This window comes from Anomaloglossus baeobatrachus, chromosome 4 (genome assembly GCF_048569485.1).
Source record: "Anomaloglossus baeobatrachus isolate aAnoBae1 chromosome 4, aAnoBae1.hap1, whole genome shotgun sequence".
Classification (NCBI taxonomy): domain Eukaryota; kingdom Metazoa; phylum Chordata; class Amphibia; order Anura; family Aromobatidae; genus Anomaloglossus; species Anomaloglossus baeobatrachus.
Genome location: NC_134356.1, coordinates 159,322,870 through 159,350,303, shown reverse-complemented (window position 1 = coordinate 159,350,303; position 27,434 = coordinate 159,322,870).

The window sequence follows — 27,434 nt, the reverse complement described above, 5'->3', positions numbered from 1 at the left end:
TGTGTGTGTGTGTCTGTTGCTCCTGTGCTTTGCCATCACTGAGTGTGTCTGTTGCTACTGTGCTGTGCCATCACTGTGTGTGTGTGTGTATGTCTGTTGCTCCTGTGCCATCACTGTGTCTGTGTGTGTCTGTTGCTACTGTGCTGTGCCATCACTGTGTGTGTGTCTGTTGCTCCTGTGCTGTGCCATCACTGTGTGTCTGTGTGTGTCTGTTGCTCCTGTGCTGTGCCATCACTGTGTGTGTGTGTCTGTTTCTCCTGTGCTGTGCCATGACTGTGTGTGTGTGTGTCGCCCCTGTACTGTGCCATCACTGTGTGTGTCTGTTGTTCCTGTACTGTGCCATCACTGCGTACATGTGTGTCTGTTGCTCCTGTGCTTTGCCATCACTGTGTGTGTCTGTTGCTCCTGTGCTGTGCCATCACTGTGTGTGTGTCTGTTTCTCCTGTGCTGTGCCATCACTGTGTGTGTGTATGTTTGTTGCTCCTGTGCCCTCACTGTGTCTGTGTGTGTCTGTTGCTACTGTGCTGTGACATCACTGTGTGTGTGTATGTCTGTTGCTCCTGTGCCATCACTGTGTCTGTGTGTGTCTGTTGCTACTGTGCTGTGCCATCACTGTGTGTGTGTCTGTTGCTCCTGTGCTGTGCCATCACTGTGTGTCTGTGTGTGTCTGTTGCTCCTGTGCTGTGCCATCACTGTGTGTGTGTGTCTGTTTCTCCTGTGCTGTGCCATGACTGTGTGTGTGTGTGTCGCCCCTGTACTGTGCCATCACTGTGTGTGTCTGTTGCTCCTGTAATGTGCCATCACTGTGTACATGTGTGTCTGTTGCTCCTGTGCTTTGCCATCACTGTGTGTGTCTGTTGCTCCTGTGCTGTGCCATCACTGTGTGTGTGTCTGTTTCTCCTGTGCTGTGCCATCACTGTGTGTGTGTATGTCTGTTGCTCCTGTGCCATCACTGTGTCTGTGTGTGTCTGTTGCTACTGTGCTGTGCCATCACTGTGTGTGTGTCTGTTGCTCCTGTGCTATGCCATCACTGTGTGCATGTGTGTCTGTTGCTCCTGTGCTTTGCAATCACTGTGTGTGTCTGTTGCTACTGTGCTGTGCCATCACTGTGTGTGTGTGTCTGTTGCTCCTGTGCTGTGCCATCACTGTGTGTGTCTGTTGCTCCTGTACTGTGCCATCACTGTGTACATGTGTGTCTGTTGCTCCTGTGCTTTGTCATCACTGTGTGTGTCTGTTGCTCCTGTGCTGTGCTATCACTGTGTGTGTCTGTTGCTCCTGTTCTGTGCCATCACTGTGTGTGTGTGTCTATTGCCCCTGTGCTGTGCCATTACTGTGTGTGTGTGTGTGTGTGTCTGTCTGTTGCTTCTGTCCTGTGCCATCACTGTGTGCATGTGTGTCTGTTGCTCCTGTGCTGTGCCATCACTGTGTGTGTGTCTGTTGCTCCTGTGCTGTGCCATCACTGTGTGTGTCTGTTGCTTCTGTGCTGTGCCATCACTGAGTGTGTCTTTTGCTACTGTGCTGTGCCATCACTGTGTGTGTGTCTGTTTCCCTTATGCTGTGCCATCGCTGTGTGTGTTGCGCCTGTGCTGTGCCATCACTGTGTGTGTGTCTGTTGCTCCTGTGCCATCACTGTGTGTGTGTGTGTGTGTGTGTGTGTGTGTCTGTTGCTCCCATGCTTTGCCATCACTGAGTGTGTCTGTTGCTACTGTGCTGTGCCATCACTGTGTGTGTGTGTGTGTATGTCTGTTGCTCCTGTGCCATCACTGTGTCTGTGTGTGTCTGTTGCTACTGTGCTGTGCCATCACTGTGTGTGTGTCTGTTGCTCCTGTGCTGTGCCATCACTGTGTGTCTGTGTGTGTCTGTTGCTCCTGTGCTGTGCCATCACTGTGTGTGTGTGTCTGTTTCTCCTGTGCTGTGCCATGACTGTGTGTGGGTGTGTCGCCCCTGTACTGTGCCATCACTGTGTGTGTCTGTTGCTCCTGTACTGTGCCATCACTGTGTACATGTGTGTCTGTTGCTCCTGTGCTTTGCCATCACTGTGTGTGTCTGTTGCTCCTGTGCTGTGCCATCACTGTGTGTGTGTCTGTTTCTCCTGTGCTGTGCCATCACTGTGTGTGTGTATGTCTGTTGCTCCTGTGCCCTCACTGTGTCTGTGTGTGTCTGTTGCTACTGTGCTGTGCCATCACTGTGTGTGTGTCTGTTTCTCCTGTGCTGTGCCATGACTGTGTGTGTGTGTCGCCCCTGTACTGTGCCATCACTGTGTGTGTCTGTTGCTCCTGTACTGTGCCATCACTGTGTACATGTGTGTCTGTTGCTCCTGTGCTTTGCCATCACTGTGTGTGTCTGTTGCTCCTGTGCTGTGCCATCACTGTGTGTGTGTCTGTTGCTCCTGTGCTATGCTATCACTGTGTGCATGTGTGTCTGTTGCTCCTGTGCTTTGCAATCACTGTGTGTGTCTGTTGCTACTGTGCTGTGCCATCACTGTGTGTGTGTGTCTGTTGCTCCTGTGCTGTGCCATCACTGTGTGTGTCTGTTGCTCCTGTACTGTGCCATCACTGTGTACATGTGTGTCTGTTGCTCCTGTGCTTTGCCATCACTGTGTGTGTCTGTTGCTCCTGTGCTGTGCCATCACTGTGTGTGTGTCTGTTGCTCCTGTGCTATGCCATCACTGTGTGCATGTGTGTCTGTTGCTCCTGTGCTTTGCAATCACTGTGTGTGTCTGTTGCTACTGTGCTGTGCCATCACTGTGTGTGTGTGTCTGTTGCTCCTGTGCTGTGCCATCACTGTGTGTGTCTGTTGCTCCTGTACTGTGCCATCACTGTGTACATGTGTGTCTGTTGCTCCTGTGCTTTGTCATCACTGTGTGTGTCTGTTGCTCCTGTGCTGTGCCATCACTGTGTGTGTCTGTTGCTACTGTGCTGTGCCATCACTGTGTGTGTGTTTGTTGCTCCTGTGCTTTGCAATCACTGTGTGTGTCTGTTGCTACTGTGCTGTGCCATCACTGTGTGTGTGTGTCTGTTGCTCCTGTGCTGTGCCATCACTGTGTGTGTCTGTTGCTCCTGTACTGTGCCATCACTGTGTACATGTGTGTCTGTTGCTCCTGTGCTTTGCCATCACTGTGTGTGTCTGTTGCTCCTGTGCTGTGCCATCACTGTGTGTGTGTCTGTTGCTCCTGTGCTATGCCATCACTGTGTGCATGTGTGTCTGTTGCTCCTGTGCTTTGCAATCACTGTGTGTGTCTGTTGCTACTGTGCTGTGCCATCACTGTGTGTGTGTGTCTGTTGCTCCTGTGCTGTGCCATCACTGTGTGTGTCTGTTGCTCCTGTACTGTGCCATCACTGTGTACATGTGTGTCTGTTGCTCCTGTGCTTTGTCATCACTGTGTGTGTCTGTTGCTCCTGTGCTGTGCCATCACTGTGTGTGTCTGTTGCTACTGTGCTGTGCCATCACTGTGTGTGTGTCTGTTGCTCCTGTGCTATGCCATCACTGTTTGCATGTGTGTCTGTTGCTCCTGTGCTTTGCCATCACTGTGTGTGTCTGTTGCTACTGTGCTGTGCCATCACTGTGTGTGTGTGTGTGTGTGTCTGTTGCTCCTGTGCTGTGCCATCACTGTGTGTGTCTGTTGCTCCTGTGCTGTGCCATCACTATGTGTGTGTCCGTTTCTCCTGTGCTGTGCCATCACTGTGTGTGTCTGTTGCTCCTGTGCTGTGCCATCACTATGTGTGTCTGTTGCTCCTGTGCTGTGCCATCACTATGTGTGTGTCTGTTGCTCCTGTGCTGTGCCATCACTGTGTGCATGTGTGTCTGTTGCTCCTGTGCTTTGCCATCACTGTGTGTCTGTTGCTCCTGTGCTGTGCCATCACTGTATGTGTCTGTTGCTTCTGTGCTGTGCCATCACCGTGTGTGTCTGTTGCCCCTGTGCTGTGCCATCATTCTGTGTGTGTCTGTTGCCCCTGTGCTGTGCCATCAGTGTGTGTGTGTTGCCCATGTGCTATGTGTCTGTGTGTGTGTGTGTTTTGCCCATGTGCTGTGCCATCAGTGTGTGTGTCTGTGTATGTGTGTGTATTGTGCCTGGACTGTGCGGAGTTTTACTGTAGATCCTAAGGCTATGAAGAAGGTCATAATGGTTACCATTATATGGGGGAGACAGATGTGAAAATGTATATTGTGTGTGCGGTGAGGGGCACGAAGAAGGACATCACTACTTTAGGCCAAGTTCACATGTTGCAGATTTTGGGGGGGATTTGCAGTGTGAACCCACTGGTCTTAGTGCAGTGGACTTTGCTCAGTAACAGGATGGTGGTTATATTCAGACTCTATGTGGGGATATTTGGTCATGGTGTGGCGGAATTATTTTGAAATGTATTAATGGCCTTGGTATGGTGGGTGTTGTTCAGTAACACTATGTAGTAGTATGTGTTATTTCTGACTATAAACTGCCCCCAGTAACATGTATGATGATTATTATGTTAGTATTTTATTGTATTTTTTTTTTCGGGGGAGGGGGGCCCCATTCAGACTTTTGCTATGGGGCCCCATGATTTCTATGTATGCCCCTGCTTCCACCATTTGATTTCCTGTGATGATGGTTGAACGCAGGCATACCTTTACTTCTTTTATGTCCATTGTGTTTTGTGCTCTACTTATTCCACGAATCACATTTTCTGCCACGACTCTAGGAATGGCCAGCGATTTGGCTACCGCCTCCAACACTTGGGTCCCTGATTTGTATTTCTTGATAACCTCACTGATAACATTCTAACCCAGTATAGGTTCTTCTGCCACATTGGGATCACTGGTGACAAGAAGGGGTACCAACTCAATAGCATCGCTGTTCTTTATGGCACTGAGTTGAAATGTCACTTCCACCCAGCCTATAAAAGGGATCTCGGTCTTATTGACGGCCTTGCCGTGGAGTTCCACCAGTCCTAACAGTTCTTTTAGTGGACGAAGGCAGGTGTGGGGCATATGACACCTTCTCCATTCTTCATTTAGGAGGCTCGCTTGCGCACCTGTATCCCATAGTGCTTTCACCAGGAGTCCATCTAACTTGCACTGTATGAAGCACCTTTCACCAATTAAGTTGATGAGGCTATCCTTACTGATCGAACAATCCTCTTCCTCCCAGAAATGCATGGCCTGACTTCCACACTGGGCATTAAGAAGCTGATGGTCCTTTCCCTCTTGGAGCTGTCGAAGACGGTCACACATCTGGGGATAGTGCTGATGCAGCCGTTGTAACTCATAAGCAGTTCTCGATGTTGGTGATATTTGTGCCTGGGGCTTCATGCATGTTGCAGTTACCAGTCGCCCCGCACTGGCAACCTTTCTGTCATTTAACCCTAAGTGTCGTGGTGCTTGACATTCTCTGGCATAATGCCCTTCTTCACCACATCTTAGACAATGGCAACAGACAGTATTTTGACTTGACGATCGGCAACTCTCACAAGCAGGACGTCTTCCCTGTTGAAACCTACTCCTAAATCTGAATGTTCGAGGCTCAGGTGCAAATCAACTTCTTTACCTCTATCAGCTCAGCTCGGAGTACTCCAATCACTTCTTTCTAGTCAGCACTGGCTGTCTTTTCTATCGCTGCCGATTTGGTGTTCTCTCTGTCATGATACTGGAGAGTCTCCAGGATGATCTGCAGACTGGACGCATCTGGTTCATTTTGGTTGTTTTGATAGCGGAGCCTTTCTTTAATTTCTGTTCACTCTCTGATTCCAAACTGGCTGCCTCATTCATCTTTTCAATTAAGACCTCATCCAAAATATCTGGATCTTCTAGATATTGTTTCATCTGTAGCTTGATATCTTTGCTAATTAATCCTGTTCCTAAAGATCTCAGAAACTTCTTCTGGACTAGCCCGGCATCAATCCTTTCCTCCGCCTCTACATCACGGGATGCAAACAACAGTCTGTCCTTCAATTCGATTGCTCTGAACAAGAAACCTTGAGGAGATTCCTTGTGGTCCTGTGCGATGTTAATGAGTTGGTGGAACAGCTCTGAAGTGCTTTCTTCTTTATAGTGCCCCTTTAAGATCATCTTCAGTTGTGGTAATGTCAAGTGATGTTTCATTTCTAGCATATTTCTGAGATATAGTCCTGGGCTGATAGCTTTCACTACTGCCTCGATGATCTCATCTGGCTGGTAGACTTTCTGCACTCCTGTATCAATCTGGTGCAGCAAGTTAGTATAAGGAAGTTTCTCCTTCTGTTCTCTTTCCACAATCTGTCCAAGAATCTTAAAGGCTTTTCTTATGGTGATTTGCTGTGTTAGGCCCCTTTCACACTGCGTTTTGCCATACGTCCACAGGTCCCGTCGGAGCATCCGTCCGGACCGCCCCTCCCCCACTCTGCAAAGCGTGCTCCGGACGCATGCGCCCGACAGGGCCATTCACTGCTATGGAGCGCACTGCGTTAGCGTGTGCTCTGTTTTGTGCCATTTTGTGCAAATATACGTTTCTGCAGACGGACACCCGAACGTAGACCCCCTACGTTCGGGTGTCCGTCTGCAGAAACGTATATTTGCACAAAATGGCACAAAACAGAGCACACGCTAACGCAGTGCGCTCCATAGCAGTGAATGGCCCTGTCGGGCGCATGCGTCCGGAGCACGCTTTGCAGAGTGGGGGAGGGGCGGTCCGGACGGATGCTCCGACGGGACCTGTGGACGTATGGCAAAATGCAGTGTGAAAGGAGCCTTAGGGAGGTCTGCCTCCCTTGTTCAGAAGTTCCAGCAGATTGTTGCACAGCTGTTCTTAGGGTACCTTCACACTTTAACGATGCAGCAGCGATCCGACCAGCGATCTGACCTGGTCAGGATCGCTGCTGCATCGCTACATGGTCGCAGGTGAGCTGTCGAACAGGCAGATCTCACCAGCGACCAGTGACCAGCCCCCAGCCAGCAGCGACGTGCAAGCGACGCTGCGCTTGCACGGAGCCGGCGTCTGGAAGCTGTGGACACTGGTAACTAAGGTAAACATCGGGTATGCTTACCCGATGTTTACATTAGTTACCAGCGCACACCGCTTCCTTGCTCTCCTAGCTACAGTACACATCGGGTTAATTAACCCGATGTGTAATGCAGCTACATGTGCAGAGAGCAGGGAACCGCGCACACTGCTTAGCGCTGGCTCCTTGCTCTCCTAGCTGCTGTACACATCGGGTTAATTAACCCGATGTGTACAGCAGCTACATGTGCAGAGAGCCGGAGCCGGCAGCACAGGCAGCGTGAGAGCTGCGGAGGCTGGTAACTAAGGTAAATATCGTGTAACCACCTTGGTTACCCAATGTTTATCTTGGTTACAAGCTTACCTCAGCTGTCAGACGCCGGCTCCTGCTCCCTGCTTGCTTCATTTGTCGCTCTCTCGCTGTCACACACAGCGATCTGTGTGTCACAGTGGGAGAGCGCCTTTGAAGAAAACGAACCAGGGCTGTATGTAACGAGCAGCAATCTCGCAGCAGGGGCCAGATCGCTGCTCAGTGTCACACACAGCGAGATCGCTAATGAGGTCACTGCTGCGTCACAAAAAGCGTGACTCAGCAGCGATCTCGGCAGCGAGCTCGCTGTGTGTGAAGCACCCCTTAAAGCAATAAATTGTTCTCTCAATTCCTGTAGTTCTGTCTGTGGAAGGAGTATCTTAAGGTCCAGTCACACTAAGCAACTTACCAGCGATCCCAACAACGATAGGGATCGCTGGTAAATTGCTAGGAGGTTGCTGGTGAGATGTCACACTGCGACGCTCCAGCGATCTCACCAGCAACCTGACCTGGCAGGGATCGCTGGAGCGTCGCTACACAAGTTGCTGGTGAGCTCACCAGCAACCAGTGTCCCAGCCCCCAGCGCCGTGTGGAAGATGCTGCGCTTGGTAACTAAGGTAAATATCGGGTAACCAACCCGATATTTACCTTGGTTACCACTGCACGGAGCTACACATGCAGAGAGCAGGGAGCAGCACACACTGAGCGCTGGCTCCTTGCTCTCCTAGTTACAGCACACATCGGGTTAATTAACCCGATGTGTGCTGCAGCTACATGTGCACAGAGCAGGGAGCAGCGCACAATGCTTAGCGCTGGCTCCTTGCTCTCCTAGTTACAGCACACATCGGGTTAATTAACCCGATGTGTGCTGCAGCTAAATGTGCACAGAGCAGGGAGGAGCGCACAATGCTTAGCGCTGGCTCCTTGCTCTCCTAGTTACAGCACACATCGGGTTAATTAACCCGATGTGTGCTGCAGCTAAATGTGCAGGGAGCAGCGCACAATGCTTAGCGCTGGCTCTTTGCTCTCCTAGTTACAGCACACATCGGGTTAATTAACCCGATGTGTGCTGCAGCTACATGTGCACAGAGCAGGAGCCGGCACTGACAGTGAGAGCGGCACTGACAGTGAGAGCGGAGGAGGCTGGTATCAAAGGTAAATATCGGGTAACCAAGGACAGGGCTTCTTGGTTACCCGATGTTTACATTGGTTACCAGCCTCTGCAGAAGCCGGCTCCTGCTGCCTGCACATTTAGTTGTTGCTGTCTCGCTGTCACACACAGCGATCTGTGCTTCACAGCGGGAGAGCAACAACTAAAAAATGGCCCAGGACATTCAGCAACAACCAACGACCTCACAGCAGGGGCCAGGTTGTTGCTGGATGTCACACACAGCAACATCGCTAGCAACGTCACAAAAGTTGTTCGTTAGCAGCGATGTTGCTAGCGATGTTGCTTAGTGTGACGGGGCCTTTACTCTTGGTGATTGTCAGCTCCTCTGCATCCTTCATCCTCAACCCGGTTATGAATTGTGTTAATTCCTGAAGGAATGTCCCCATGACGTGCTCATCTTCTCTCTCTCCTAACTCATCCATATATTTGTTAATGGCTGTTAAAGAGATGTTGGCGGTTGCGTGCATTGGTGATCTGTTCTTCTGCCATCTTTACATGTCGTGTTACTGTACTCAATTCCTCAAAATATAACTGCAGGAGCAGCTCACTGACACTATTGCTCTGTGTTTCCACATCCATCGTTGCTAATTCTGTTATTGTGCTTTAACAATGCTGGTCCCCTTTAAATGGTGTAGCAGAGCTGAGTTGTGGTGCTGTGTATTACAATAGCTGTGACTCTGCACAATTACAGCCTTATTCCCTCTCAGGATTCCCCATACGGGCCACCAATGTTGCAAGTACGACCCTCAGTATGTGAAGGCTTATACTTAACATGAGTTCTTCTGGAATCCCAGGGAAATCTTACACAGGGCAACTATTATTCTTCTGTACAGTAAAGGGAGGGCCGGATCTTCAGGCACAGTTATCACACAATTCAAAAGTGAAGGTAATTATTGGGATTTTATTCAACTTCTTTCCAATACATGACATTACTTCTCTTCATACGATAACTCATCAACAACTCTATACAAAGTGTTTCTCCTCACAGATCAGTCCTCTTCAAAGTGTGTCTAGAACTGTGCAGTCTCTACTCTCCTCATACAATGGAGGTGTGGCAGGAAGAAAAGAGTTTGTGCTGTCCCTCTACTCCTATCTTGAGATAATACAGAATCTTGTCTGTCCTGAGCCTTCTTATTTATATCAACCGTTTCTCAAGAAAAACACTGATCTAACCTGCTTGGACACTACTCCCTTTTTCCCAGCATTCCCTGGAGCTCCACATCTACTTCCTCTCCTTTTCACATTATTAATACTGCTAGTTGCTAGCTGATTCTATATCACAATACAGCTTCTATGCGTCACAGTTAGCACAAAAGCATTTCCTTTTTGGATATATTTTTTCTGCTAATACATCCACCAGTGAGATTGACAGCACTATCTTCCGCAAAAAAAACTGCTGGCAACTCCCTCCTCCATGCAAAGAGCTGTCATCCTGGACACGTCATCAAAAATATTCCGACTGGGGAGTTTGTCAGAGCCAAAAGGTGCTGCACTACTGAAACTGCTTATACCAATGAGTGTAGGGTGATCAAGAATAGATTTGTTAATAGAGCTTATTCTAAATCAATAATTCAAAAGGCTCAACAAAAAATTCAGAACAAAACTAGAGATCAATTATTACTGAATAAACCTTCCAACATTGGTTAATGTAAGGATTCGGTTGTATTTTCTACTAAATACAACATGGATTTTTACTCCATTGTGGATATTATTAAAAAAACATCTACCTATACTTAATACAGATGAAATTACCAAGAAAATTCTACAAAATGGAGTAAAATTTGTTTCTAAGAAAAATCGCACCATCGGATCTATTGTATTGTATTGAGACCGCAGGTCAGTGCAATTGGCTTTTTACGGTAGGTTGTTTTAAATGCGGTAAAAAGCTCTGCGGTCTTTGTAAATTCATGATTAATGGCAAGAACTTTGATTCCTGTGCTACTAACAAAATTTATGACATTTGTTCTTTTCTCAATTGCGTAACATGCGGTGTGATTTATCTTATCACCTGCACTTCATGCAGGATTCAGTATGTTGGGGTACGAATCGCGCACTTAGGAGGCGTATTTCAGAACATGTTTATGATGTGAACTAGAAGGTGGCCCGATTCTATGCATCGGGTATTCTAGAATTTACGTATTGTGTAGTTCATGTATGATTTTTGTTATATATATAGATGTTGTTGTGTGTACTTACCAAGTGTTTGTGTAGGGCGCTGTACATGTTCTGGGTGTTGTCTGGGTGTGGCGGGGGGTGAGAGCGGTGTTGTATGTGTGTTGCGTGTGTTGCGTTGTTTGTGGAGCGCTGTGTGTCTGTAGCGTTGTGTGTGTGTGTTGCGCGGTTTGTGTGTGTGTGGTGTGTTTTGGGGGGAGGTATGTTTTGTGCAATGTGTGTGTTGTGCGGTATGTGCGTATATTTATGTATGCTGCGGTGTTTGTGTGTTGGGTGTTGTGTGTGTGCAGCGTTGTCTGTGTGTGTGGGTGTCTGTGTAGGGCGGTGTTTGTGGTTCCCAGTGTGTGTGTGTGTTGTGCAGTGCGCGTGTGTGTGTTGGGGGGAGGTGTGCACCTCCCATCGTGCTCCATCCCCCATGCTGCGCACCCCCATTGTGCTCCATCCCCCATGCTGCGCACTCCCCATCGTACTCCATCTGCCATGCTGCGCACTCCCAAACGTGGTCCATCCGCCATGCTGCGCACTCCCAAACGTGGTCCATCCGCCATGCTGCGCACTCCCAAACGTGCTCCATCCGCCATACTGCGCACTCCCCATCGTGCTGCATCCTCATGCTGCGCACTCCCAAACGTGCTCCATCCGCCATGCTGCGCACTCCCAAACGTGCTCCATCCGCCATGCTGCGCACTCCCCATCGTGCTCCATCCGCCATGCTGCGCACTCTCAAACGTGCTCCATCCGCCATGCTGCGCACTCCCAAACGTGCTCCATCCGCCATGCTGCGCACCCCCCATCGTGCTCCATTCGCCATGCTGCGCACTCCCAAACATGCTCCATCCGCCATGCTGCGCACTCCCAAACATGCGCCATCCGCCATGCTGCGCACTCCCAAACGTGCTCCATCCGCCATGCTGCGCACTCCCAAACGTGCTCCATCCGCCATGCTGCGCACTCCCAAACGTGGTCCATCCGCCATGCTGCGCACTCCCAAACGTGCTCAATCCGCCATGCTGCACACTCCCCAACGTGCTCCATCCGCCATACTGCGCACTCCCAAACGTGCTCCATCCGCCATACTGCGCACTCCCCATCGTGCACCATCCGCCATACTGCGCACTCCCAAACGTGCTCCATCCGCCATGCTGCGCACTCCCAAACGTGGTCCATCCGCTATGCTGCGCACTCCCAAACGTGGTCCATCCGCCATGCTGCGCACTCCCAAACGTGCTCCATCCGCCATGCTGCGCACTCCCAAACGTGCTCCATCCGCCATGCTGCGCACTCCCAAACGTGCTCCATCCGCCATGCTGCGCACTCCCAAACGTGGTCCATCCGCCATGCTGCGCACTCCCAAACGTGCTCAATCCGCCATGCTGCGCACTCCCCAACGTGCTCCATCCGCCATACTGCGCACTCCCAAACGTGCTCCATCCGCCATACTGCGCACTCCCCATCGTGCACCATCCGCCATACTGCGCAGTCCCAAACGTGCTCCATCCGCCATGCTGCACACTCCCAAACGTGGTCCATCCGCTATGCTGCGCACTCCCAAACGTGGTCCATCCGCCATGCTGCGCACTCCCAAACGTGCTCAATCCGCCATGCTGCGCACTCCCAAACGTGGTCCATCCGCCATGCTGCGCACTCCCAAACGTGCTCCATCCCCCATGCTGCGCACTCCCAAACGTGGTCCATCCGCCATGCTGCGCACTCCCAAACGTGCTCCATCCCCCATGCTTTGCACTCCCCATCGTGCTCCATCCCCCATGCTGCGCACCCCCCATCGTGCTCCATCCCCCATGCTGCACCAGCATCAGCCTCTCTGCCCGCAGCATCAGCCTCTCTCCTCCCAGCATCAGCCTCTCTCCTCCCAGCATCAGCCTTTTCTGTCCCTAGCATCAGCCTTTTCTGTCCCTAGCATCAGCCTCTCTCCTCCCAGCCTACCCCAGCCTCAGCCTCCCCCAGCATCAGCCTCTCTTCTCTCAGCCTCCCCCTCCCAGCCTTCCCCAGGATCAGCCTCTCTCCTCCCAGCATCAGCCTCTCTCCTCCCAGCATCAGCCTCTCTCCTCCCAGCATCAGCCTCTCTCCTCCCAGCATCAGCCTTTTCTGTCCCCAGCATCAGCCTCTCTCCTCCCAGCATCAGCCTCTCTCCTCCCAGCATCAACCTCTCTCCTCCCAGCATCAGCCTTTTCTGTCCCCAGCATCAGCCTCTCTCCTCCCAGCCTACCCCAGCCTCAGCCTCCCCCAGCATCAGCCTCTCTTCTCTCAGCCTCCCCCTCCCAGCCTTCCCCAGGATCAGCCTCTCTCCTCCCAGCCTCCTCCAGCACGCCGTGCTCCTCTGCCGACACAGATCCGATCGCAAAAACACACACACACACACCCGATCGCATACACTCACACACACCCGATCGCATACACTCACACACACCCGATCGCATACACTCACACACACCCGATCGCATACACTCACACACACCCGATCGCATACACTCACGCACACACACATTGACGATATTGCACAATGCGCGCTCACACTCACAACATCCGGAGATACCACATGCTTCTGGCCATGTGATCCTCCGGCAGGTCCTGGAAGTTCACTGCACAGTATCGCCGCCGAGAAGCAAGCGATATCCCAGGATGTTGTGAGTGTGTGGATGCGATGTGATGTGTGTGTGAGGTGTGTGTGAGAGTGAGTGTGATCTGATGTGTGTGTGTGTGCGTGCGTGTGTGTATGTTCCGCCGCTGCAGGACCTTGATGCGCTGGTAACTATGCTACCATGGTTACCAGCGTATCCCGTCCCCCGCTCGCACGGGAGCCCACACCAGCATACGGCGGCAACCCCAGCAATGCGAGGGTATGTGTCGGCTGGGTTGGCGGCGTACGCTGATGTGGGCTCCCGGGGGTACAGTACTCACCGGGGAGTCGTGGCTCTGTGTCGGTCGGTTCGGGGAATGCGTGCGGGGGGCGGGGCCAGAGCGAGCGTGCATTGCGTGAGGGGGCGGGGCGTGGGCGAGTTGCCTGGGCGAGCGGCCAATCCGTGCTGGGGGCGGGGCCATGGCGAGCCCAGCGGCCAATCAGCTTTGTGTCACCGTAAGGACACAATTTTGGAGCAAGACAGACAGACAGACAGACAGACAGAATAAGGCAATTATATATATCGATAGTAGCAGGAGCCCTTCGGGAGCCTCACAATATTTCACCAACATACATGGAGGCAATTTAAAGTCCTTTTCGGTTAAAGCTATTGAAAAAATTTCTGTTACTAAAAGAGGTGGAGATCCTAATAAAATATTACATATTAAAGAAGCAAAGTGGATCATCATCCTCAAAACTAGAGCTCCGTTTGGGCTAAATCTCAGAAATGAATTATATAACATTTACTAAAGATAGGAATAGGGACAGAATATTTTTTTTCTCTCCCTTTTCTTGCAATAGCTTTGAGGATATCAGAGATTAACCTCCATGGAATGTATATCCTTAGATAATGATATGTATAGAATAAATTGAATGCTTTAGTCATGCAGTTTTTTTGAGGGTAGACACTACCATTTGTGTAATTCTTCAGGTTATCATTATGTTAATTCAATTATGCTAATTTATCAGTCCACATGTTGATGTAATTCTGTCAGATCCAGTTTTTTCCCTTTTTAAATTGTGTGTGCATTCAGTGATGTTATGTGATCAAGGACGCTGTGATGTCCGACACGCGTCTTCTGTGTGGTTTGCACCATGCCATATTTATGGATTTTTTATTGATGTGTCAATAAAGACACAAAAAAATCTTTTTTATTCTACAATCGGACTGGATGCTGGATTATTTTCTTTACCTGTTGTCTGTTCCTGCTCTTGTCTGACCTGTGGCTCCACCTCTGTTTTGTCTGCTGCCAGTCCAGACTTCTGTCTGTGACTCCGCCTGCATCTTGACTTCTGCTGTTCGGGTCAACTACTGCAAACTCGGGGACTGCCTTGGAGTGGTACCTGGAGTCTACCTGCAACACAAACCTAACCTCACCCCTAGAGGCTCTAGAGAACATCAAGTAGCTGCTTAGTCACACCCCTCCAAAGTAGGCCCATGCTCTGTGGTCCAGTGGGTCCACACCCCTATCTCGGCCGTAACGGACACAGCCACTTTGGACAGTTTGCTGAGGCCATGGACCCCGCTGACTCTGTCACTCTGCCTCTGTCAGAACTTTACCATGAGATATTTCACATGTGGGAACAGCAAGGACAAATTCTGACCCACTTATGGATGGTGAATGTCCGCTTGAATACTCCAGCATGGTCCAAACCCGGTCCATGTCTGTCAAGTCAATGGAGACCCAAATTTCTGTGTTGAAAAATGGCTGTGAAATGGTTGTAGTAAGATCTAGGAGCTGCAGAAGTACCAAAAATGGGGTAAGAACAGGACAGTTATCTTGTGTTTCCCGGAAGATAACACAGCAGTCAGACTCTTTTCTGGGCCCGCTCATTAAACTTCATGAATATTCACTGCTTCCTCCACCCACCCTCTTTTCCAGCGTCTGTGATTGGTTGCAGACCAGTTTGCTGTATTGTAGTGTTAAAAGATGTAAATAAATAATTTAAAAAATGCCTTGGGCTTCCACCCTACTTGTGATAACCAGCGTTGGTAAAACCAACACCTACAGGCTGCAACCCTCAGCTGTCAGCTTTACCTTGGATGTTTATCAGAAATAGAAGGGATCCCAATCCATTAAAAATAAGTAAATAAATAATTAAAAAAAACATGAGGTCCCTCATATTTTTTTTTATAACCAGCCAATGTAAAGCTGACCCCTGGGGGATGGTATTATCAGGGTTGGAAGAGCCATGGTTATTGGCCTACTCGATCCTAAAAATAACAGACTCCCCAGAAGTGGCACATCATCCAGCTCATCCAGATTTCCCTGGTGTGGTGTCAATCGAGGTAATATATAGGGTTGTTGTCAGCTATTATTTGTCAAAAATCACAGCTGCCATCAAACCCTAGGTTAGTAATAGAGTTTTGGTTGGGAGACGTGCCCGCGAAAACTGACCCTTGGGATCTCAGTGGGTGTTTGCGGATACCCTATCTCCGGCGGTGGGCTGCCATTTCGCTCTATCTGGGCTAACCCTTGGGAACAACGTCTGGAACCTTGTTCCCGGCCTGGTTAATTAGAGAAGGGGCTTGCAACCGTCTTCTAACTAGGGTCCAGGTACCCCGCCTGTGCACGGTTTCCGGACCGGATCTCCGCTGTCGGTACCGGTGGGCTCCAACCCTGTCCCAGTCCACTCTGGATTTCCCGCGATCAGACTCCCGTTGCCTTTGGACACGGTCCACTGCTTGCCACCTAGCCAGTAGACCAGGGCCACTACCTTGGCTACCTGCACTAGAGATTAGATGATTGTGGAAAAAGAAGCGCAATAGGGTCTTACCCCAATAGGGAAGGGGTTAAATAATATGGTTGAAATCACCTATAGAAGTTGTGACAGTCACAACTCCTATAAAAGCATGTAAACTCCAGGTCAAGGCTGCAGTCCCCGAATTGGCTGATAGCAGAGAGTAATAGAGATGGGTTTTCAACACCGCGCCAATGACCAAAGACGGTTGGAATATAAGATTAATGTTGCTTTATTTTCATGCTCAGGTCAACGTGTTTCAGGAGACTCAGCACCCTACATCAGGACAAACAGGCAAAAGAACATCAAATCTGCTGTAACAGAGACTAATGCGGGCTTCACACGGTACGATCTATCGTGCGATTACACGAGCGATAGTACCTGCCCCTGTCGTTTGTGCGTCACGGGCAAATCGCTGCCCGTGTCGCACAAAGTCGTTAAACCGCTGTCACACATACTTATCTGATGAGCGACCTCGCTGTGGGCGGCGAACATCCACTTCCTGAAGGGGGAGGGACGTTTGGCGTCACAGCGACGTCACACAGCGGCCGGCCAATAGAAGCGGAGGGGCAGAGATGAGCGGGACGTAAACATCCTGCCCACCTCCCTCCTTCCGCATAGCCGGTGGGTGCCGCGGGACGCAGGTAAGCTGCAGTTCATCGTTCCCGGGGTGTCACACAGAGCAACGTGTGCTGCCCCGGGAACGATGAACAACCGGCGCCATTAAAATTAAAAGATTTTATGAAATTAAATGACGAGTACACGACTCACGATTTCTGAACGAGTCAGCGTCACCCGGAGGTGTCACATGAGACGACGTCGCAAGCAATGCCGAATGTGCGTCACGAAAACCGTGAGCCCGACGAAGCATCGCACGATAGATCGTCTCGTGTGACGCCTGCATAAGTCAGCATTATATACCACTCCATTGACGTCATAGAACCACCCACATTGAAAAAAACTTGTCGGGAGTGTGACAAGCAGGGGTTAAATTTCTTAAAATTCAGCCAGACATGAAGATAGTTTGTTTATAGACGGGGAATAAGCCCTCATTGTTTTTACAAGACTCTTGTTGACTCATTTAATTGCCTTGGCTAATGAAGGCCAGACACACAGATAAATCGATTATGCGAACTTCCCATTGTATTACTAAGTGAATTGCTAGATGTGATGTAACTTATCTGTCTTGCTCTTGTCTCTGGATATTTGAATATAGCTTGAAATTCATCCATTAAGAGAAGCAACCTTGTACAACCAATCCGATAAGGGCACAGTATATCCTAAGGGAAGGCTATGGCTATAAAACGGGACTTCTTGGAGTCACCAGGGTTGATGGATGTTGCATGATCCAGTCTAAGCTCTTAGGAGCTGGCTAGGGGATCAGAACCAGGATGCCTTATGGACTCGGCCTAGGGACTTTGGCTCCGACTAGAGGATCACTTGGCTACATGGCTTCAATCAAGGGACTCCGATTCCGATTGGAGACCATAACCGCAGTCTAGGGATTTCGACTCCGGCTGCCAGGATTATATTATCATACCTGAGACTACTTAAGGAAGAAACCCAGGTTGGGACAATCCAGTCACCTGACTACAGACATTGCAGACTTCAGCCAGCTTCCTAAATCTGGCGTTATTCCAGTCTCGGTGGGTGCCCGCCGGAAGCTGGGTGCTGCTGGATTGGAGTAAGTAGCCCTGGATGCTCTGAGGCACGGACCTTCAAATCCCTGGAGAGCCAGCGGAAGGGTGAGACTGTGTTGCCTGTTACATTTGTGTGTTTTACTGGTTATGTGGCGTTAATTGTTTGGGGATCCAATAAAGTCTTAATATTGTGATTCCCTCACCCTCTGTTGTCTGATTAGTGTTCCGCTCACGGTTAAGGAGGTTGGGGCGTTCAGTTGGGATGAGCCCTGGGCCATGCTGTCTTTCTAAAGGCGGCCGGGCCAGCGGACGAGAGCACCCACTGACCCCCGTGTCTCCACAATTGGTGGCAGCGGTGGGATACTACTCAGCCTGGTTTATCCAGGGGAGCTACAGAGGACTGGTGTTCATGATTACCGTCCAGGGCTGAACAACCAGGGAGGCACATAAGCATACCTAGCAGGCCATAGGGGAGGCATTCAGAACACGAGCGGTGATCTGGCACCCGCTTCTTCCTTTTTGCGATAAATGTGCGGAAGGTTTAGCCCTCATTTTTCTTCAAGTTAGTTTACGATAATATACACATTTTTTACTTGCAATACCAATTTTTTGTAACAATACTCACACGGGTGGATAGTACAGTGGTTAGCACGTCTGCACACATTCTTCCTATATTCTCGGTAATAGCATTCTCTGACACATAAATGAAGTTCTAAGTGAATCTTACACAATTATTTATTTACTAGAAGGTGGCCCGATTCTAACGCATCGGGTATTCTAGAATTTACGTATTGTGTAGTTAATGTATGATTTTGGTTATATATATAGATGTTGTTGTGTGTAGTTGCCAGTGTTTGTGTAGGGCGCTGTAAATGTTCTGAGTGTTGTCTGGGTGTGGGGGGTGTGTGAAAGCAGTGTTGTTTGTGTCTTGCGTTGTGTGTTGCATTGTTTGTGGAGCACTGTGTGTCTCTAGCGTTGTGTGTGTGGTGCTGTGTGTGTTGCACGGTTTGTGTGGGTGTGTGTGTGTGTAGGCATGTGGGTGTGTGTGTGTGTGTGGGGTGCGTGTGTGTGCTTTGGGGGGAGGTATGTTTTGTGCAGTGTGTGTGTTGTGCGGTATGTGCATATATTTGTGTGTGCCTCGGTGTTTGTGTGTTGTGTGTGTGCGGCGTTGTCTGTGTGTGTGTGGGTGTCTGTGTAGGGCAGTGTTTGTGGTTCCCAGTGTGTGTGTGGTGTGTTCTGCGGTGCGTGTGTGGCGGTGTGTGTGTGTTTTTGTGCACCCCCATCGTGGTCCACCCCCCATGCTGCACCCCCCACCGTGCTCCTTCCCCCATGCTGCGCATCCCCCATCGTGCTCCATCCCCCATGCTGCGCACCCCCCATCGTGCTCCATCCCCCATGCTGCGCACCCCCCATCGTGCTCCATACCCCATGCTGCGCACCCCCATCGTGCTCCATCCCCCATGCTGCGCACCCCCCATCGTCTTTCATCCCCCCATTCTGGGCACCCCCCATCGTGGTCCACCCCCCATCGTACTCCATCCCCCATGCTGCACTCTCCATCGTGCTCCATCCCCCATGCTGCGCACTCCCCATCGTGCTCCATCCCCCCATGCTGCACCCCCCATCGTGCTCCATCCCCCATGCTGCGCACCCTCCATCGTGTTTCATCCCCCCATTCTGGGCACTCCCCATCGTGGTCCACCCCCCATGCTGCACCCCCCATCATGCACCATCCCCCATCGTGCTCCATCCCCCATGCTGCCCCCCCCCATCGTGCTCCATCCCCCATGCTGCACCCCCCATCGTGCTCCATCCCCCATGCTGCACTCCCCATTGTGCTCCATCCCCCATGCTGCGCACCCCCCATCATGCTCTATCCCCCATGCTGCGCACCCCCCATCGTGTTTCATCCCCCCATTCTGGGCACCCCACATCATGGTCCACCCCCCATGCTGCACCCCCCATCGTGCGCCATCCCCCATCGTGCTCCATCCCCCATGCTGCACCCCCCATCGTGCTCCATCCCCCATGCTGCACCCCCAATCGTGCTCCATCCCCCATGCTGCACCCCCCATCGTGCTCCATTCCCCATGCTGCACCCCCCATCGTGCTCCATCCCCCATGCTGCGCACCCCCCATCGTGTTTCATCCCCCCATTCTGGGCACCACCCAACGTGGTCCACCCCCCATGCTGCACGCCCCATCGTGCGCCATCCCCCATCGTGCTCCGTCCCCCATGCTGCACCCCCATCGTGCTCCATCCCCCATGTTGCACTCCCCATTGTGCTCCATCCCCCATGCTGCGCACCCCCCATCGTGCTCCATCCCCCATGCTGCGCACCCCCCATCGTGTTTCATCCTCCCATTCTGGGCACCCCCCATCGTGGTCCACCCCCCATGCTGCACCCCCCATCGTGTGCCATCCCCCATGCTGCACCCCCCATCGTGCTCCATCCCCCATGCTGCACCCCCCATCGTGCTCCATCCCCCATGCTGCACCCCCCATCGTGCTCCATCCCTCATGCTGCACCCCCCATCGTGCTCCATCCCCCATGCTGCACTCCCCATATCGTGCTCCATCCCCCATGATGCGCACCCCCCATCGTGCTCCATCCCCCATGCTGCACACCCCCCATCGTGTTTCATCTCCCCATTCTAAGCAGCCCCCATCGTGCTCCATCCCCCATGCTGCACCCCCCATCGTGCTCCATCCCTCATGCTGCACCCCCTATCGTGCTCCATCCCCCATGCTGCACTCCCCATCGTGCTCCATCCCCCATGCTGTACTCCCCATCGTGCTCCATCCCCCATGCTGCGAACCCCTCAGAGAGGAGTATAATAGGAGGATTATAATAGGAGTATAATGAGAGGAGTAGTCCTGGGGAAAGAGGAGTATAATGGGATGAGTTGTCCTGGGGGGGAGGTGTACAGGTGCCCAACATGTGCGGGGGGCGTGGCCGAGCGGGCATAGTGTGAGGGGGCGTGGCCGAGCGGGCATAGTGTGAGGGGGCGTGGACGAGCGGGCATAGTGTGAGGGGGGTGTGGCCTAGTGGGCATAGTGTGAGGGGGCGTGGCCTAGCGGGCATCGCGTGCGGGGGTGTGGCCTAGCGTGCATCGCGTGCGGGGGCGTGGCCTAGCGGGCATCGTGTGCGGGGGGCATGGCCTAGCGGGCATCGCGTGCGGAGACGTGGCCTAGCGAGCATCGCGTGTGGGGGGCGTGGCCTAGCGGGAATTGCGTGCGGGGGGCATGACCTAGCGGGCATCGCGTGCGGGGGTGTGGCCTAGCGTGCATCGCGTGCGGGGGCGTGGCCTAGCGGGCATCGTGTGCGGGGGGCGTGGCCTAGCGGGCATCGCGTGCGGAGACGTGGCCTAGCGAGCATCGCGTGCGGGGGGCGTGGCCTAGCGGGAATTGCGTGCGGGGGGCGTGGCCTAGTGGGCATCGTGTGCGGAGGGCGGACCTGGCCAAACAATTAATCCATGCGGGGGGCGGGGCCAGGCCGAGACGAACGGCCAATCCGACGGTTGTCACTGTAAGGACACTGTCATGGTGACACAATGTAACAGTGACACAATTTTGGAGCAAGACAGACAGACAGACAGAATAAGGCAATTATCTATATAGATTTAAATTTTTGGTGAACACATATATTTATATTTATTCTTTTTATAATAAATTTTACTACTTTATATTATACACATTGAATTTAGGAAAATGACATAATGGAGATATGTTTTGAAATTCAGTAAATTGGGTGTTATACGTCATGTTTACTTTTAAATGTATATGCTCCCGCCAAGTATTTTTCAATGTGGGTGGTTCTATGATGTCAATGCAGTGGTATATAATGCTGACTTAAGGGGGCTTTACACGCTACGACATCGCTAATGCGGAGTCGGTGGGGTCACGGAATTTGTGACACACACCCGGCCGCATTAGCGATGCCGTTGCGTGTGACACCGATGAGCGATTTTGCATCGTCGCAAAAACGTGCAAAATTGCTCATCGGTGACATGGGGGTCCATTCTCAAATATCGTTACTGCACAAGTAACAAAGTTGTTCCTCGTTCCTGCGGCAGCACACATCGCTCCGCAGGAACGGGGAACCTCTCCTTACCTGCCTCCCAGCTGCAATGCGAAGGAAGGAGGTGGGCGGGATGTTACGTCCCGCTCAACTCCGCCCCTCCGCTTCTATTGGGCGGTGGTTCAGTGACGCTGCTGTGACGTCGCTGTGACGCTGAACGAACCGACCCCTTAGAAAGGAGGCGGTTCGCCGGTCACAGCGACGTCTCTAGGAAGGTAAGTATGTGTGACGGGTCTGGGCGATGTTGTGCGCCATGGGCAGCGATTTGCCCGTGTCGCGCAACAGACGGGGGCGGGTACCCACGCTAGCGATATCGGTACCGATATCGCAGCGTGTAAAGCCCGCTTAAGTCTCTGTTACAGCAGATTTGATGTTCTTTTGCTTGTTAGTCCTGATGAAGGGAGCTGAGTCTCCTGAAACACGTTGACCTGGGCATGAAAATAAAGCAACATTAATCTTATATTCCAACCGTCTTTGCTAATTGGCGCGGTGTTGAAAACTCATTACTCTCTGCTATCTGGCTACCTGCACTAGGCAGAGACTCCAACTCTCCACCACAGTCTGACACTGTCACTCTCCAACTTTCCAACTACTTGGTTCCCTCCCCCGGATACTCAAGATCCGTAGGTGGGCGCTCCCAATCTGCTTGGTCCTGCCCACTGGTGTGTCCTTCCTACCCTGAGGGAGGTGGCTAGGATTTTATGGGAGATGGAACCTGGTGTGGAATGGTGTTGTGTGGGGTGTAGTGTTCTTCTGTGACCACCTGGTGGCGCCAGACGTCACATTCCCCCTTGGTTTAATACAGCCCGTCTGCGGGCTGTCCAACCACTAACGTTTATTTATTTATTTTTTTCTGAAAATGAACAGAAAAGGTAAATAACAGGTAAAAAGATTTCTTCTCTTTATGGGAGGCACATTACTTCAACATTGCAAAAACAGGATTAACTTGACATTCCCCTCCTCCGTCCGTTACCCAGTCAACATGGTACCATGGTGCCACCTCTAATCATGGTGGGCACCCCTTTTCCCCAGTCCAAGCTGTTCCAGGTAACGCCTGCACGGTCCGGGTAAAAAGTTCCTTACCCGGCAGTCCATCTCAAGGGCCCTTAGTCCGGAGACCCTTGGCCCGGAGGTTAGCCACCGGTTCATTAGTGGCTGGGCCTCGGCCTACTCTACCGCAGGCCCTTCCTCCAATCTACGTTTCCAGAGGCTGTGCAGGTGAGGAGTAACAAGAAGGTAGGTATGGGTATTTACAGGACCCAAGAAAGTTTTTGGGGTGACCTCACCAGTCCTGAGGTCTTGGTTCATGATTATAAACCGGAAACGGTGTAAACTTTAACACTTAACGGGTAGCCGGGGAACCGCTACCTTTTACTCTTTATCTTCATGCAAGAAGCTGTGGGAGGCGAGGCAGGGGGTTTCATTCCCTACCACCCACGTCTTTATATCAAGGGCAATCCACCCTCACTCCCCACAGTGTTGGGTGTAACTGACCATGTCCCCGGGTTACAGATTCCTGTCTTGATGGCCAGTCGGTAGGTGAGGGGCCACGACACGAAGATCTCGGAATCCAGTCTCGGCTCGTAGATAAACCCCCATCCCTTTTGGGGGTTAAAATTACATACTTGCTCTCGGTAGGTCGAGCCCCGCACCCGGAAGGTAGCCTGCTGTAGATTGTCCTTTTCTCGATAGGTGCGCGCCAGCACCTCGGCTTTTCGCTTCTCCCGGGCAGCAATCTCTTGTTTCAGCTGCCGCTGTTGTCGCTCACAGTACGGGGCACGAGTTCCATGTTCCTCCTCCTGCTCGGGGACTTGGCCCACACGGATGCCCTCGGTGCCGGCTACAACCAGCCTTTTACTCTGCCGAGGGTCCCATGCTTCACTGGCCTTCTCTGCTTCCCTGCAGATACATCCCGGCTGCTCCACAGCCGGGACCGGGTACTGGGTAGCAACCTGCCGCGGGTGGCTTCTGGTCAGGCACCGCCTCCGTTGCGGCCGTGTGGACTGCCGGAGCTGATGTCATCACAGTTGCAGCTGGGTGGACTGCCGTAGCCGACGTCATCGCAGTGGCGGCCGGGCGGACTGCCGGAGCCGACGTCATTACAGTTGCGGCTGAGCGGACTGCCGGAGCCGGGGGTGATGTCACTGATGCTGCGGCCAGGCTCGGGGCTGGAGGAGATGTCTTTCGGACTGCGGTCTGGCACGGGGCCGGGACGAGTGTTGGGGCGGGGTTGCAGTTAGGGCCCGAGGTCCCCATTGCTGGGTCCTCTTTGTTAGACATGACGGGTTCCGCTGCTGTTATTTGGGGTAGCAGGCCGATCGGGGTGCTGGCCGCAGACATGGGTGGCGAGGGAGGCGACATGGCGGATGGGTGCAGGCCGGGCCCCTCAGCCGGTATGGCCAGTTCCTGGGGAACATAGGGGTGTGGGTCACCGCTTACCCGCTCCTCCGAGGCCATTTCCATCTCGCACGCCCGGACAGCTGCAACCAGGCCCTTCATTTCGATGGTCCACCGCGTCATGAGAAAATGCGCCTGGGCCTGGATCCTCTGACACATCCTCTCTGTCTGCACTTCATCCAGTCGACGGTCCCGGGAACGGGCCTCTCCACTTGCTGGTTGTCGGACCCCTGAGACATCCTGCCGCTTGCTTGTCCAGGAACGGGATTTGGCAAAGCCCTGTTGTCCCTGCCTTTTATCTTCTTGTGTCACATGCCACTTTTTCTGTCCTCCCCTTGGTTTTCGACAGCAGTCTCGCGGGACCCACTGTCCTTTGCGCTTCCTGTCTGGGGAGTCACCAACTTCTGCCCGCGTTCCCAGGGGGCGGGGCTTCAAATTTGCACCGTTTTCCGGGGAAGAAGACGCCTGGCTTGTTGTTTTTTTCGCGCCCAAAAATGGCAGCAAAATGGTGGCTGTCGAAAAATTTTGAAACAGAGCACCGTTTAAGGGTGCTTTACACGCTGTGACATTGCTAACAATTTATCGTCGGGGTCATGGTGTTTGTGACGCACATCCGGCGCCATTAGTGACATCGCAGTGTGTGACACGTACGAGCGACCTTCAACGATCGCAAAAGTGGTACAAATCATTGCTTTTGGAGAGGTCGTTCAAACACCAAATATCGTTGTCTGGTAAGTAGCGTTGTTGTTTGTCGTTCCTGCGGCAGCACACATCGCTATGAGTGACACCGCAGGAACGAGGAATATCTCCTTACCTGCGTCCCACCGGCAATGAGGAAGGAAGGGGGTGGGCGGGATGTTATGTCCCGCTTATCTCTCCTACTCCGCTGCTATTGGGCGGCCGCTTAGTGACGTCGCTATGATGCCGAACGAACCACTCCCTTAGAAAGGAGGCTGTTCGCCGGTCACAGCGACGTTGCTAGGAAGGTAAGTAGTGTGACAGGTGTAAGCGATGTTGTGCGCCACGGGCAGCGATTTGCCCGTGACATACAACCGTCGGGGGCGGGAACGCTCGCTAGCGATATCGATACCGATATCGCAGCATGTAAAGTACCCTTTACAGTCCAAAACAAGGCACATTTCCACCAGGTAGGTGGATGGGTTACAATCCTATTCATGACACCAGGTTTTGAGGTGTGCCGCCCCCATGCCAGCAGCCGAGCTGCTCGGATCTGGATCTGCAGTGGCTCGAGGGGTCTCCGGACCCGGGGGTCGTGCGGACACTCAAATAAAAAGGGCGTAATATGTGCAGGGGATTTATTGTAGATACTTCGTGACGCCACCCACGGTGTGTGGTAAGGTGGAGTACCACCGCTGCTATTGGGGAGCACCCGGGGGTGATGGAATGGCAGCTGGATGTTAACCCCTCCGTGGGTAGGGGTGGATGCCCCGGGGCTCAGTGTCCAAAACACGGGAGGTGATGGCTGTTGGTGGTGATGCACCGGGCCGGACCGGAGGGTGTTGGTATACTCACGGTTGAATAAATGCACACGAGTCTGCTGGTAAACCAGGGTGTCAGTGGCCGGCTGCCGCTTCAGGGTGTATACAGTTCCCACACCCGCTGGTGTACCAATGTCCCTTCCTCCGGCACTTTGTATTTTCCTTCTATTTGAGACGACCTCGTATGGAACGGGGAAGTCCACTCCCGGTTTGGTTTTGGTTGGGAGACATGCCCACGAAAACTGTCCCTTGGGATCTCAGTGGGTGTTTGCGGATACCCTATTCCCCGCGGTAGGCTGCCGTTTTGCTCTAGCACTTTGGAACAACGTCTGGAACCTTGTTCCCGGCCTGGTTAATTAGAGAAGGGGCTTGCAACCGTCTTCTAACTAGGGTCCAGGTACCCCGCCTGTGCACAGTTTCTGGATCGGATCTCCGCTGTCGGTACCGGCGGGCTCCAACCCTGTCCCGGTCCACTTTGGATTTCCCGCGACCGGACTCCCGTCGCCTTTGCTTGCTACCTAGCCAGTAGACCAGGGCCACTACCCTGGCTACCTGCACTAGGCAGAGACTCCAACTCTCCACCACAGTCTGACACTGTCACTCTCCAACTTTCCAACTACTTGATTCCCTCCCCCGGATCCTCAAGATTCCTAGGTGGGTGCTCCCAATCCACCTGGTCCTGCCCACTGGTGTGTCCTTCCTACCCTGAGGGGGGTGGCTAGGGTTTTATGGCAGATGGAACCTGGTGTGGGAAGGTGTTGTGGGGTGTAGTGTTCTTCTGTGACCACCTGGCGGCGCCAGGGCGTCACATTGTCATGACAGAAAATGTTACCAGTCACTACAGCCTAAGGGACACACTACGGACAGTGGGGAAGTGATGCCGTCAGTGAGTTCACCAGAGTTCACAACTGGAGGTTCCCACGCTCTGACCTCAGGTTGAACTCACTGCCAACTTGCCGGACTGCTCTCCCACTATGTCATGCAATCCTACAGGCCGGCAATCCAGCAGCGAGTTCAACTGAGGTAACAGCTGCTGGTTCCTGCGGTACCATCTCTGCTTTGTGAGACTACAACTGTGACCTTAGTTAAACTCGCTGACGCATTGCCGGAATGTCAGATTCTGTGACATGACAGCACAGCAGTCCAGCAATGAGTTTAGCTGAGGTCACAGGCTAGGGTAGCATGGGAACCTCCCACTGTGACCTCAGCTGAACTCACTGCCAGATTGCTGGACTGCTCTCAGGCCATGTAACGCAATCCGACTGTCTGGCAATCCGGCAGCGAGTTCAACCAAGTCACCGTTGTCACAGACATCTATATACAAAAAAACTCCATGTAACAATTCCATAAAAAATATATTTTTATTTATGTACAATAAAACATCATTAAAAAGCAATAAAACAGAACAAAAACCCTAATTGGTAATACATATGTAGAATACAAGATTGAATTTAAATATAATTTCTGCAAACCATTTGCATATGACTATCCATAAAATAAGTACAAAAATAGCAAAATATGAATAATGTGTACAATATGCAGCTGGGAAGAATAGCTTCAGATAATGAACAATAGGTGGCAGCAGGATTACATGCCCATCCAAGTGGAACAGTTTAGATAATGAGTACACATGCAAATAATGAACAATAGGTGGCAGTAAAACTTTATGCTAATGCAAGAAAAGTAGCCAGCTCAGCTAGGAAGCAGGTGCATGGACTCGACACGGTATCGCTGATTACAAACAAGGGAAATAAATTTAGTACTCTTGTGGCATCCAGTAAAATTGTAGAAGATACTGTACTTCTTTATTCAAAATTTAATAAAAATCCAG